Genomic DNA, 15,553 nt, shown 5'->3' with positions numbered 1-15,553 from the left:
TATAGTTGGTTCTCTTTTCATTTTAATGCTGTTTTCTTTAGCCATGCAGAAGCTTTTTAATTTGATGAGGTCCCACATTAGGTATTTTTTAAACCAGGCCAAGAAAAAGCAATGTACCTTTATTATGTCTCAGAATGTAAAGGTTATGAAAGCAATCAAAATAGAGAGAAGATAAGAGGTCAAAGAAGAAACTCTCAGCTTGTAGGTACTGAAATATTTTCATGAGAATGACATTCCACAGTGGTTGCAGGGCTGGATGGGAAGCTTGTAAAGGCATGTTGCATAGCCCAGGAGAGACTCTTTGAAGGTTTGTACTCAGTCATTTTCTGGAGGTTTATGCAGTCATTTCAGATTCTGTCTTTACAGGGCCACATCAAAAACATGTACCTATATAGTTTTCTTAAAAGAAAGACTAGACACCGCAATATTAAGAGCTGGGTACAGGTTGGGAATAGTTTGCTCCTCTTTATAATAAGACTTCTTTAGTAATTATAATACAAGAGGGCAGGATTAATTCCTGATTATTGACCACTGAATTCTAGAACCTGAAAACTATTATATTTATTCCGTGTGGTTTAATTCCTTCTTTATTTCTTTCTTTCTTTTCTTTTCTCCCTCATCTTCCCCTGTCCCTCTTTCTCTTTCTTTCCCTTTACATTCAACAAATGTTTACTGATGTTTATTCTACTGGGAAATGCTTTCAGAGTTGGGAATGCATTGTGAGCAATATAGATACAGTCCCTGATGTTACAGAATTTAATTAGAATAAGAGAAAGGATTGTATTCAGGATATCTTTGAAGCTCCTATATGTTTATTTGTGCCAAAACCATCAGGGGCTATAGATAAAAATACAGTGATGTTAAAATATTTCATAAATGAGAATATATATCAAAATCAGGGAACTTTTGATGGCACAGTGAGACTGGCTGATTTGTAGAAAATAAGAAGATAAGACAGATTAAAGCATATGGTTAGAAGATGTTTCAGCAGCAAGTAGGATAGAAAAGTCCAGATGAATAGATCTTTGACTTCTGGAAAGTGCTGTAGTTCATGACAGGTGATGCCCCTGCCTAGAGAAGTAGCAATTGCCTGGGGGAGTTGGCAGCCACAGCTCATCTAAAGGTGTGGCTTATGGCAGGGGGGTGCATGAAAAGTTCAAGAACTGGGAGAAAAGGACATAGTGGCTAGAAGACAGAAAGTAGAGGTACACATGTGAAATGAGGCTATAAAAATAGGTGGTAACCAGATCATCCCTTGCAGATCATGTGGAGAATTTAGATTTTTATCAAAAGTGAAATGAAAAATTAGTTTTTTTTTAAAACATGATGGTACATTTGAAAGAGAGTTGGGGGGAATTTTTGTGCATTCTAAGTCTGCTTTGGGGGCAGAGAGGCTACTATAAGGTGGTCATCTAGGCAAGAGGAGATAGTGGCTTGGAATAAGGTGTTAACCCTAGTGGGAGAGAGAATGGTCATATTTGATGAATATTAAGAAGACAAAATCCACAGTCTGGTAGCTAGCTGAGTTTGATAGGAGATTATAAAGGATGACCTGAGATTTCTGGTTTATGAGTGAGAGTTGTCTTTCTCTAAGATAATTAACACTGAATGTAGAATCAATTTTGGAAGAGGAGGAGATAATGAACATGATTTTTAAACTACCAAATTCGAGGTGGCTTAGTAATATTCAAATGGAAATATCAAGGAGGCAGCTAGACATAGGTACTGGGTCATTCTTATACTAGGAGAAAAGATGAAAAATATTAGCCCAGGGTCATAATGCTGCATAAGTGTCAGGGAGTGACTAGGATGTTAGATGAAAGTGTGGAGAGAAGGAATGCACAGTGCAGGCAAACAATCTGGGATCTAAGATTTGGATTCTGTGATCATATTGATATTGTTGTTATTGTTATTAGGAAGACTAGAAGCAGCTATTGGAAACAAACAAGTCATGAAACTCTTCTCTCAAAGGCCTTGAAATACATGGCCTTTGATAAAACCAATCAACCGACCAACACTTGGGGGAGGAGCAACCTCTACAACAGATGAGATGGAAGGGCCTGCAGACTTTATTTGTGAAAAGAACACCCAGTTCTGGAGCCAGGGGTGGTTCCATATCGCCTAAAGTTGCTTGACAGTTGTAGCTTAGATTACAGTCAAACAGACATGTTCTAGGCCAGGGAAGAATAAGGTTGGGAAAAGGACTGAATTAAGCATAAGAGGTAAGAGAAGGCAACAGAGCAATATTCATTCTCCCTCCCTGTCTTTTCAGTGGTCCATTGGCAAGAAGCCAATGCCTCCTGAAGTGCCCTCTTTTCTCTCCTGGGAAGGACAGAAACCATTCTGAGGACTGATAATCTCAAAGCACTGAGAGAAAATAATTATATATTGTAGAGAGGATGGGAGGTGACACATGGGATTATACACAGACAACACCGTTATTTATTTTCTTCTCTGTACAAGAAACAGAAGAGAATAATACAAGAAAAACATATGTAAGTAAATGTAGCACATACATGTATTTTTAAAGATAACATGACTGGCAGGGATTATTGCCTTGTGCACTCATGTGTCTAAGAAGATCATAGAGTGAACAGACACTCGCAAGTAGTAAATAATATGCAGGGTCTGAAACAAATAATACCCCTTTTTATTACAAAACCATAAGCATGTAATTCTGTAACAGAACAATATCACACTCAAGCATATCCTATGGTATTTTAGGTGAAATGTTCAAATTAAAACTGTAAATCATTACACTCATATTATTACCCTACCAACCACACTCAAGCAGGAGTTACCTCTGCCAGACCCTGTATAATATTGCACATGACTTGGGTTCATATCCCAGCCCTCTCTGGCTCATAATTTTGTCCCTCATTCTAGTAGAAACATAGATTCTGAAACATAGTAAATACTCAATTCATATATATAGGTATTTTAAAAATATGGTCTTTTGAGAAAGCACAGTTAAACCTTTCTGAACCTCAATTTCCCCATTGCTATTTTCCTAGTAAACAATTTCTGTCTAATAAGCTATTCTCAGTATTAAATTAGATAGGACACATAGACTAGATTCAGATCTTCATTGGGATCTAAGTTTTCATATGTGAAGAGAATGTTTTCCTTAGCCTGTTTAGTCATTATTCAAAGGTTTCTTGCAATCTTCCACTCACACTGCATTTTAACCCAGCCTTGTACATAAACACCAAGGATTTTTCTTATAGGGTTGACCTATCATATGTACACACACATGTACTCTTTGAGGTAATCTTGAGGCAAGCTCTTGCTGATTATATTTCACCTTTTTATGCTGTTGTCCCAGAAGATGTTGACGTCATCTGGAGACATAGTAGCGCCGTCTGTCTTCAGAGGTTCGATTCATTCTGCCATCCGGAAACTCTGTCCACAAGGCGGCCAGTGTTAGAAATTCAGCTTGTGACATGCAGGACATGGTGGAGTGCAAACATTGGTCAGTGCTTCCTCTCACAGCCACAGAGGAAAGCCACACTGATTGGTATTCAGGAAAGGGACCTCCTATTTCGAAGGATTCCTTCATGCTGTTCAGCAATGCTGTTTAGGGTGGATTTTGCCATTTGAACTGCAAAGCTTAAACACACATATTAACTACCTGAAGCTGCAAATAGCAGCATAGTACATTAAAAAAATAATGAATATTTTAACCAGCCTTTGCCCAACCAAGAAAAATATTATGCAGAAGCGAGGCTGATTTTAGAAAAATGCCCAAGGAAACATAAAAAAAAAGTTGAGTTTCCTTTCAAAGTTTGTTTTTGCTAAACATTCATAGTTTTGCTTTTTCCAATCCAATTTTATTATAAGAAAGGTCTCCCACATGTGTACCTGGCATTTCTTTCAAAATAATCAGCAATACACAAAACCTTTGGAAACAGTGGATGACTTCTTAAATGTGACAGGAAGAAAGGGAAAAACATTTTACAAAAAAGGCACGTGTGTTTGGATTTCCTTTAGTTCCAGGCAGATTTCATGCCCCCTTTATGGCGAGTGTTTACATTTTAATTTTGCTCTTTCGGAGAATTCAAGTTTAACTGATTCCTCACTGTGGATTTTCTTCCCATGAAACCATTGAAGGTGCCACATCACTTGTGACCATTGAGAGGCTTTCATGTTTTGGAACTGTAATGTGAGTGAAGGCGACGGACAGATATTCTGCTATCTGTTGGATAGCTTCCTTGATGAAGATCAAAGTTAAATGATCAAAACATGCTCTTCAAGAATTCGTAGTTTCGATCAGTAAAATAGGAATTTTAGACTGAACCTAATGAATAACAAAAATGCTGTCAGAACCTATTTGGGGGCTCCTTTTCTGAACATCTTATCCCATAACTCCACATAAGAGATCGGTATTAGTATCAACCCATTTTCCAGTTGAGGAAACTGAGACAGAGATAAAAAAAATTGGCTACGTGGCTGAGGCAGGATTCAGATACCTGCTGACCTAGTCCAGAGCCTCTCCTTTTTCTCCTTGGTGGACTGTAAGTTAAATTTAGTGCAAAATTGGCTACAATAACTTTCATGGCTTGCTGTTAAATCACTGTCATTCAAGAGATTTTTTTGTTTGGTTGTTGATTATTTTATCTAACTTGCATATTATACATAATAATGTTGTAATGATAACGAGATACACGTTAGCGTACCTAGGTTCTAGTCACAGCTTATCTCCTGGGTCTAAATGATTTTAGATATTACATAAACTCCACTTACCTCCTGTAAAACAAACAAAATGGTACCATCTGTATCCACCTCAGGGTTTTGTCCTCCAAGTCCTCTGTGGTCATGGGTTTACTGGGCTATTGCTGATGTTTCCCTTGTAAGAGAGCAAAATGCACTAACCTAAGGTTCATACTGTTCAGGTTTAACATCGGAATGTGAAACTTTTTTTTTTTTTTTTTTTTTTGCCAAGGAGGATATCGAACCTATTGGGAAAAAAAAATTTAAACTTATTAATAAATTTTTATCAATACTTTTGCTAACATCAAAAACTACTGCCTAGAATAAGGTGAGATGTATATTTTGAATAATTAAAAAACAATAAATGACCACCAAATTTTTTTAATGGAAATTTTTTTAATTTTTAATTTTTATTGAATGTATTGGGTGACATTGATTAATAAAATTATATAGGTTTTAGTTGTACATTTCTTTTTTTATTGATGTTCTATTACAGTTGTCTCAGTTTTACTCTGTTACTTACCCCTGCCTCACCCATCCCCAATTCTCACACTCAGTCTTCACCCCGTTGTCTATGTCCATGGGTCATTTATAACCTGTTTATTAATTAGACCCTTCCTGTGCCTTCTCCCTTTATCCCATTCCCCTTCCTTTCTGGTTGCTGTTAGTCTGTTCCTTATTTCCATGCCTCTGGTTCTATTTTGATCATTTCTTTGTTTTGTTCATTAGATTCCACTTATAGTGAGATCATATGGTATTGGTCTTTCGCTGCCTGACTTATTTCATTTAGCATAATACTCTCCAGTTCCACTCATGCTTGACCACCAAATTTCTTTACTATCAGGATGTGGGAGCATCTATAATGGTAATCCAATGAAATTAATTTTTGACTGCCAACACATTTTTCATGCCAATCTTTAGCTTAATATTTATCTAAATATATACATAAATTAATGAATATATATGTTAATTTTCAAGTATGCTATAACAGTATAGAAAATGAAATATATTGAGGTGTTTAGGATAAAGGGAGAATGCCTCAGAGTAGTCAGGCTTCTGAGAGATGACTTTGAGGGGCTATGTAATTATGAGTACAACTAGCCACATGAGAAACATTCTAGTCAGAGGGAACATTGAATACAAATGCCACAAGATGACAGCTACTTAGAATGTTGAGAAATAGAAACCAGACGAAATGAGCAAGGTGGAGATGACACAGATGTGGTTAAAGAGATAGAAGAAGACCGTGTAGTATATGCCTCTGTAGATGGTGGAAAGGAGATGCATATTTCTAAGTATGATGGTGGACAGCAGTGGTTTGTAAACTTTCAAGTCTATCAGAATCACCCGGCTTACTAGTAAACAGGTGTTGCTGGGTCTGTATGGCTTGGCAGAGCATAGGAATTTGCATTTTTAATAAGAGGTGCTGACACTGCTAGTGTAGGGACAACAATTTGAGAATCACTGCCTTAGTAGATATCTATTATCTGTCTGCCCACAATATATGTCATCACAATTTTAGAACAATTTGATTTTCTCGTGGGAAAAGTTCCTTCTGTTCTTTTAGCCCACCAACATATTTCATTCCCTTGTGCACAGAACACCATTCAGTGATGGACACATGACTCAGCAGTCAATTGAAACTCAATCCAGAAATTATTGGGAAGTGAAAGTTATCAAGCCACTGGATGAGAAGCTAGCAGGAAATGTAAGGAAAAAATCTCCCTAAGAGTTATGCAAACACAGAGGAGCCCTGAGCTGAAAGGTGGCGAGGCCCGGAGCTCTGATACTCTCCGCTGAACTGCCGGATCCATCCGCGCCTCAGAGAACTCTATTCTTTTCCTTCTGTTACATGACACATTTTCCCATTTTATGCTATAAGAAACATCTCTTTGTTTTCTGTATCTTGCAAACCAAAAATTAAATATGAATAAAAACTATTGTAAATATAGTAGTTTTGAAAAATTTTGAATATACCTTGGTTATCACAGGGAACCAGATTAGGCAGTAGGCTTAGTACTACTCTGAACATTTATGATATATGTGTGTGTGTACATATATATATATACACACACATTTGTACAGTATATATATATACACACACACACATATATATACACACACATTTGTACAGTATATATATACACACACACATATATATATATATATATATACACACACATTTGTACAGCTAACCTTGACATATTTTAAAATAGAAAATCCAAGTAAATAGAAGAACATGCTAGTTAGCTAAATGAACAAAAACGGTGTAAAATGTGCTACACAGAACTTGGTGGCACCACACCCTTACCAACAGCACTGTCACCCGTAGTTTCCATAATCTGACCTTAAACAAAATTTATCATTGTATCCCCCTTTCCTTCTACATGGAAACCCATGTCCTTTGTGAGTTTGTGCATGTTTTTTTAACCTTTGACCCCTTTCACCATGTTTTTTATTACAGTTATATGTGACAGCTTCCCATCATTCAGTTTTAGTTTAATTGTTATCTGAGGCTAATGTGATTTCTTCAATACCCTTCCTTGCCTGTTCTACTTCAAGAGGCATCTTCTTACTCAAGTCCAACTCCATCAAATCATCCAATTTCATCACTTTCTGAGAATTTAACATTTTTCCATATGGTCTTGTTTACTTGCTCATTATATATGCCTTATAATAGAATATAAGCTACATGAAAGCAGTGGTGCCTCCCATCTTACTTATCAGTAACTCTCTGTCATCCAATTGATAAATGAATTAGTTGCCCATTTGATAGAACAGAAAAATAATTGACTTAGTTGCACATTGTTGCCTCCCCTTAAATAGACCCTTAAAAATACTGTATTTTTGGAGCAGTTTTAGGTTCAGAGCAAATTGAGAGGCAGGTACAGATTTTCCATATGCTCTGTGGCTCCCCCCCAAAACACACATAGCCTCCCCTATTATCAGTATCCTGAAGCAAAGTGTACATATGTTACAATCAACGAACCTACCCTGACACATTGTTATCACCCAAAGTCCACCTCTGACATTCGGGTTCACTCTTGGTGCTGTACATTGTATGGTTTTGGACTAATGACATGTATGCATCACTATAGCATATAGAATATTTCCACTGACCTAATAATTGTTTGTGCCTTCTACTCACTCTCCCCTCACCAACCACTAATCTTTTTAATGTCTCCATAGCTGTACATATCGTATAGTTGAATGATACAGTATGGAGCCTTTTCAGATTATCTTCTTTCACTTAGTAACATGCATTTAATATCCATGTCTTCTCATGGTTTGATAGCTCATTTCTTTTTATGCTGAATAATATTCCATTGTGTTAAAGTGTATTTATCTGTTCACCAACTAGAGGACATCTTCATCATTTTCAAGTCTTTAGTCACACAGCTCAGTGGAAAAATAGGGGACTGTCTATAATTTTATAATTACATGTAACCAAGATGTTGTTAGTGACCCAATGGCCATATGTGGATCAAATAGTTTTTTTCTGCACTGGTAAAGGATTTATGCCAATGTGTTTATGCTTCCCCTCTTGTTCAACTTCATGACCACTTCAGCATGGGCTAGTGGGACAGGGTGTGGGCATTGGCAAACCTCAAAAATTTGGGAAAATAAGCTGGTTTTGGGTGGCAGTAGTAACTCTCTTTTTAGACATGTTATTTCTAAGATGACAGCAAGCTGCTGAGCATGATGTGTATATGTGTGGAATTATATGTAGTTGGAAATATGGCATTGAAGAGAGAGATCATAATTTGAGAGTCATAAACTTAAGCATCTTAAAGAAAGAGTGAGTGAATGCAAAATACAGGTTGGTGGTCATTTCTCAGGGGAGGCAAAGGCAGATGGGGTCATAGAGGACCACTGGGGGATGATTTAAAAGTTATTGGGAGGGAGGTATAGGGGACTAAATGGTAATGAAAAAAATATAATATATATTTTTAAATTTGTTGGTAATCTGGGTGGTAGATATGTTTTCTATTATTATCAGAAATCAATTTTAGTTATAGATCATTTATAACATATATAACTATATATCGATATTGATATATATAATATTTCATAATAAATAGTAAAAAGAGCATAAGTATGAATTATCTTTCTAAACAAAAATGTGCAGTACCAAAGAGTAAAATTTCAATTGTTCAAATGTCTTTTTGAATTTCATGAAATGTGATTCCTTGTGGCATCTTAGTTGGGAGAATTCAAGTGAGCACAATATTTTTCATAGTTTCTAGTTATTTTCATAGTTTCTATTTTAGTTGTGTATGAACTGATGATAATATTTTTCTTAATTATTTTTACTTTTGTGTAAACAGATATGACTCTTTGAGATTCCTTCCTTTTCACACTAATGCCTGCTCTTTTACAAAATATGATTCTCCAAACACTTAAAGCATAAAGAATGAAAGACTCATCTCTAGATCAGAACCCATATTAACAAATGCACAATTTAAAGCACAGCACATGTATCAGTTACTTATTGCCACAATAATGCTGTATAGCAAATCACTTTAAAACTTATCGGCTTGAACAACAAGAATATTTGTTAGGTTGGCCAGGAGATTCTTGTGATCTGGAGTGGGCTTATTCCTGTACCTGCAGTCTGCTGTGGATGAGCTAGGGGCTCTGCTGATCTTGTTGCATCCGCTGTCACGAGAAACAGAGGTTCGGAGACTTTCAGAATTTTCAAGATGTTACTTTATTGGCCAAGTTTTACCCGTGCAGGTGCGAGCTCTCTGAGTGTCCGAGGACACTATGCTCAGGAGAGCTGCAGATGAGAGCCGCGCCCCGGCGCTTACAGCTATGTCCTTATATAGGGGTATGCAAGCAAGCTTTGAACAGAAGCAGATGTGGCTGTTAGCTATTGGCTAGCTCTAAACAGCTGATTGCCATTGGCTTATTAGGGAAATTCAAAAGGCTCTTTGTGTAGTTGGCGGTTAGCCCTTTTAGGAAGTAAAAATTTCCCTGCTCCTGGTCAGCCTAACTTTATCCGGGGCTCGTTCAGGATTGTCCCTTTTCAACATCTGTTTTGGACCTCAACAATCTCAGCTAGGTTCTCTCCTAGCTAAGATCATTGACTATCACCTTGCCTAGGAGGAACTCCATGGGAAAACTGGAGCAGTTCTGCTCTTCCATGTCTTATCCTCTAGCGGGCTAATCTGAGCATTTCTTCATGGCAAAGGTTGAAGAGGAAGACAAAAAAATCTGGTAGAAGCTGTAAAAAAATTAGTCCTTCATCAGTAGTTTTGGTTATTTTTGTAAATCCACTCATTTGTAAATCTCTTTGTTTTTTCCCTGTAATTCTAGTATATTAACAATTATATTTTGTGGTAATTGGGTATAACCCACCAATTCTTTCCCTCCTTCTTTCCCCCTTTTTTCTCCCTTCCTCCCTTGCTTCCTTTGTTCTTCCTCCCTTCTTTATATATTTTTTCTCTTTCTTTTAACTAATATTTTTACATTCCTCTAGATATAAGGATTTTGAGTTATTGGGGATAAAGAGGGTCACAACCTTTTTCATCACTGTTAATTAGATTTCTAACTTGCTTTTCACAATGAGTATTTCTTCAGGCATATTACTTGTACATACTCCCCCCCAAAAAAAAAACACAGTTTATCAAGACACATTAAAAGGTACAGCTTCCTAAAACATCAAAGGCTGTGTTTTTTAATTTATTAACTACCACAAAGCTACAAACCTGTCTAAATTACACATATGAACTGTACTGATGTCAAAATATGGTTAATTTGAGTGCTGCCCTCAGTATTGATCTCTATCTCATTTATATATGTGTAAAATTTTCCCATAATCCAAATCCCAACATCTTAATATTTTATGCAGAGGCCAATGACATGTAATGCTAGCAAATGATTTCAGGACCTTTACAGAAATACCAGGTAAAAGCTCAGAGCTGGGAGGTAGAAAAGAAGCAATACAAGTCTTGCTAGGTGAACTGTTCAAACAGAAAGAACACCAGCAATCAAATACAACCCTTCAATTTTTTGGTGAAAGGTATAATGGGAATCTTCAGGGTCTAAATTTTCCACCATGGAGATGACCTTAGCCTAGACATCACCAACAAATATTTGAAAGACTAAAAGCAAATCCACATTAGATTTATCATAATTAAGCTGTGCTTTGGAATGAGAAAGGTAACTGGGAGACACACTATTTGAGCCTGAGATCTATTGGGCAAGAAATATAATAAAGCACTATTATCCTCATTATAGAGTTGAAGAAACTTAACTGTATAATAAACAAAGAAGTTGAATGCCTTGTCCAAGTTCACACAGGTAGCAGGTGCAAGAGACTCTGGACTCTCCTCCAGCTTTAGAATCACTTTCCTCTGCTTCCTCAACAGGTGGCTGAAAGCACAACCTCCCATATATGTAAAACATCACAAATTAACTGAAAAAAGACTTCCTGACAGCCAGCAGGAGTCTGCTGGAGAGAAAGTACAGAGAGCTTTTCTTGGTTTTTAAAGATTTTGTGATCCAGTTTAATTAGGGTCACAACCTGTTATTATTTTTTGAGACAGGTAAGAAAAACAAAATGAAGGTGATGATCATGGAAGAAAAATTTTGTTCATTTTAAAGCAAGCCTTTTTTTTAAAAAAAAAAGAATGTGCTTATTCTTCACAGTTCTCTTATCTAAACCCTACTGTGACATTTAGCTTGGTGTCTCATGACAGGGCATCTTTTTTACCTTTTTAAATATTTCTCTTTTTTGAATGAACTGCACCCTCCGTGCCCTGATTTACCAGAGACATTCTCTCACATAATATCAGGCAGGTTGGTCTGTCTGCTCCTGGCCCTACTTTTCTCATGAGAAAGAAAAGGGGACTCATTGCCTGTAGTGTGTGAAAATGGGAGTAAGTAAGGTGAGGGCCCAGAGTGGCAGGTATTGTCCTGAGGCACTCCTGTCAGGGCAAATAGACTCCGTCCCAGGAATTCGGTGGTTTTCTAGAGGAAATGAGGTTTCCCTGCAGGCTGCCAAGCCCAAATGAGCTCCTTACAGCACCTGCAGATCTGAGCATCAAGCAATTATTCCACTATCTTGCCTAGAAACAAAGACTGTGCTACCCTTTGACAACCTCTGACCTTTTCCAGCTAACATAAACTAATTATATTTGCAGCAGGAGGGGAGGAAAGCTTTCGGAGTCCTTCGTGGGAGTTGTCCTTCATGCTTTGTGCCACGTTGTCAGTTCTGGCAGTCCAAAAAATGACCTCCCTGCAATCAAGGGAGTTGCTAGATGAGGCGCTTAAAGAGATACGGGGAGGCCCTTATAACATGCAAAGCTCGCCGCCCAGGATTTAGCAAGGGGCCTGAGTGGCCCGCACTATCCATTTAGCAGTGCTACAAGGGAGCCATTGTTAATTGTCACTTAGCAATTATAGCCTCGGTCAAACAGTTGTTGTGTTTTGTTTTATTTTTGGACAACTTGTTAATGGGCCTACAATTAGGTGTAAGGAATAACCCAAGCCATGGGCACTGAAACAAGGTTAGAGGTTAATTGAGACTTTCTTTCCCAACAGCTTGAGATTTTGCAAACTTTTGCTGAGAGGACAGTCTTGAACAAGAAGGAGATAATATGATACAATTAGTTGGAAAGCAGGAGGGTCAAAATTCCCAGATGAGAAAGAAAAACTGGCCAAGAAAATCAGGCCAGAGGGACCACCTGGGCCACTTCAGATGCCAAGAATATCTGTGGCCATTCATCTGGTGGATGAGGCAGAAAGTGGTGTGCCCGCCATTCATCACATCCCTCCTCTCTACCAAAGAAAATACAAGGTCAATGCTATAAACAGTAGGCACCCCAGAGTAATTGAAATTCCAGAAAGTGCCTCATTAGAAAAGCTCACAGGCAATTAGGTTTTTCTTTTCCCATTGAAGGTATATTCCAATCCTGAAACTATGTGCCTGGCCTTCTTCATGGTGGCTGGGGTGGCAGGGGGATTTTCTGAGAGTTTTTGAAGGATTGTGCCTGAATAAATGAGTGACTTTGCAATTGAGAGGAAGCAGCCCATTGGGACTTCTGAGGCTTGCTTGCTATGCCATGGCACACACATAACCACACCTGCTCGGTCTCTGAACTCCATCAAAGGACCCTCTCTTTCTCCATCCCTTGTAGGTCGTGATCAACATATTGTATCTTAAGTTCAGCAGCAGCTGCTCTTTGCCTAACAATTCAAGACCCTGAAACTATTATTCGAGGTTTCTGGGCTTTAATATGTCTTCAAGTTCTTTTTTAAACCCTCTCCTTTGCTCGCACCAGCAACACAAACTTTGACACATCCAGCTGGCAGATCCCACTGACTGGAAGTTGACTAAAAATTGCCAACTCATTTTCTTTTTTTCTTTCTTTTTTTTTCCAGTGCAGCTGGTGCCAACATGTGATGATTTGTTTTGCTCTAGTCACTGAAGTTTTTGTTTTCTTTTATTTCAACCCCCTGCTGGCTTCCCAACTTGGTGCTGAGTCATCTGGTGCAGGTGTTCTAAGCGGCTGGTATTTATGTCACTTGCAGATGGTTTGGGTAAATTACACAATGTTCCTGCAACCCTGTTGAGGCTTTCTCGGCTCCCTTTGATCCATGGACTTCCTGTGGCTCCTGCACATGTGCAGAACTTCAGGGCACTGGGTGAGCACTTGGGTGGATTCCATCCAAAGATGGTTAGGTTGCTCTGGGCCCAACAGTATAATGAGATCCAACTGAGGCTAAGAGAAGTTGACTAGAACAGAGAACCCTGAAATCACAAGGCACCACAAGCTTAACCTACAAAAGTAATTATATATCAAATATATGAGAGAACAGAAATAAGTTAATGCTATAGCTGCCTAAGGAAATTGGGGTAAAAGGGGCCCCATTCTACCTCTGAAGAAGGGGAAAGTTATGTTGGAGAAGTGAGACCAGCTATAATGAAATTGTTGTCTTAGAAATATGCATCTAGTGTTTCCGTTTTATTTTTTCCCTTGTCTAACCCCACAGTGTCTCCAGCCCCTCTTCCAGTGATGCATGTGAAGGCTGGCTCACAGGTAAGAATCTGAAAACCTCACTTATTTATACTCTAGATACAGGATATCAATCAGAAACACAAATTCTTGCCTTTTTTTTTTTTAAATCTGAGAAGGCTGTCCTTTGTTATACGGCAATATACTCCACTTGGAATGGCTCAGTGAAGTACCTTCTTGTGGAGATTTATAACTTAGCAAAAGAAATCTCTGTGTGGCCATTGCCAAAGATATGAAGTGTTAACAGTATTTCAGAAGCATTTTAAGAAACAGGATTTTGGCAGAGCTGTGCTTTACTAGTACTATTGAAATCTCATCACTATAGGCTACTACATTGATTCTTACTAGGTAACCAAGCTCCCAAAGGTTTTCCCAGGAAGAGTGAATTTTAGTGCTAAAACCAAGACAGTTATGGACAAGCAGTTGCTACCCTGATGTGTGTATGGAATTATCTGAGGAACTTGGTTAAAATGTAGATTTCTGGGTCTCAACCCTAGAGGTCATGATTCAGTTGGTCTGGGGCAGAGCCTGAGGACTTGCATTTCTAATAAGCTCTGAGGTGAAGGTAAAACTGCCAGATGAGGGCTATACTTTGAGTTCAAAGCAGCTAGAACATCCTTTACTACTTTCTTGCAATTTCTAAAGAGAAGATTACATGTATGAGAAGATAAAGTGAAGAGCACAGATGCTAGCCAGTATATGTAAAACAGAAAAGCATTATTATTTTTTTAAAAGTGATTCACCCTGGTTGAATCAGGCAATGGTTACCATAAAAAACAACAAGCACAAAATCTCTGGCATACAACAATAAACATATACTCACATTTACAGACCATAGACTTCAAGTGGTTCAGCCAGTCTGGGCTTAGCTTGGGAGTGAGGGGAGGTAAGGTGTCTTTTAGTCTGTGGTTGGCTGTAGATCCTCCCATGTATCTCATTCTGGAAACTTGACACATATTTGCTCATGGTGAAGATCAGAAGTAGAAACATGATGTTTCTGGAAACTTAGGCTCAAAATTGGCACAATAACACTTCCACCCACACTGGCTATAACCAGTCAAGCCTGGAATCAGTAGAGCAGGGCAGAACATTCTTCCATTGAAAGGGAGTAAGGAGGGAGTAAATATTTGCTGAATAATAATCTTTTATACTACAGTGGTCTCGGAGTTTAACAATACCCAGTTGGGTACCTGAAATACCAGATCTGCCCAGAAAATGTCCAGCCATTGTTAATACAAGAAGAATGGTTTGTGTGACATTGACGTAACCTGGCAGCCGAGGAGAGTAGACTGCAAATCACATGTGTGAACAATGACAACTTCACTATTCACTAGTTACTGGGGGCAGTAGAGGCTACTGAGTGAGCATGCATACTGTGTGGCCATCACATTCAAAATGACTGAGGTTTGATCTCCAAAATGTATAAAGAACTCACACAAATCCACTCCAGGAAGACAAACAATCCAATTATGAAATGAACAAAGGACCTGAACAGATATTTCTCCAAGATGGACATACAGAGGGCAGAGAGACAAATTAAAGGATACTCAGCATCTTTAGCCATCAGAGAGATGCAAATTAAAACCACAATGAAATATCACTTCACACCTGTAAGAATGGCCATCTTAAACAAAGCAACAAACAATAGGTACTGGCAAGGTTGTGGAGAAAAGGGAACCGGAGTACATTGTTGGTGGGAATGTAGATTGGTGCAGCCTCTGTGGAAAACAGTATGGAATTTCCTCAGAAAACTAAAAATGGAATCACCTTTTGACCTGGCAACTTCACTGTTGAGATTATACTCTAAGGATCCTGAAACA

The sequence above is a fragment of the Artibeus jamaicensis genome, unplaced genomic scaffold, assembly GCF_021234435.1.
Source record: "Artibeus jamaicensis isolate MK-2021 breed Jamaican fruit bat unplaced genomic scaffold, CSHL_Jam_final contig_685, whole genome shotgun sequence".
NCBI classification, from domain to species: Eukaryota; Metazoa; Chordata; class Mammalia; order Chiroptera; family Phyllostomidae; genus Artibeus; species Artibeus jamaicensis.
Note: the sequence above shows the minus strand (reverse complement) of the source record.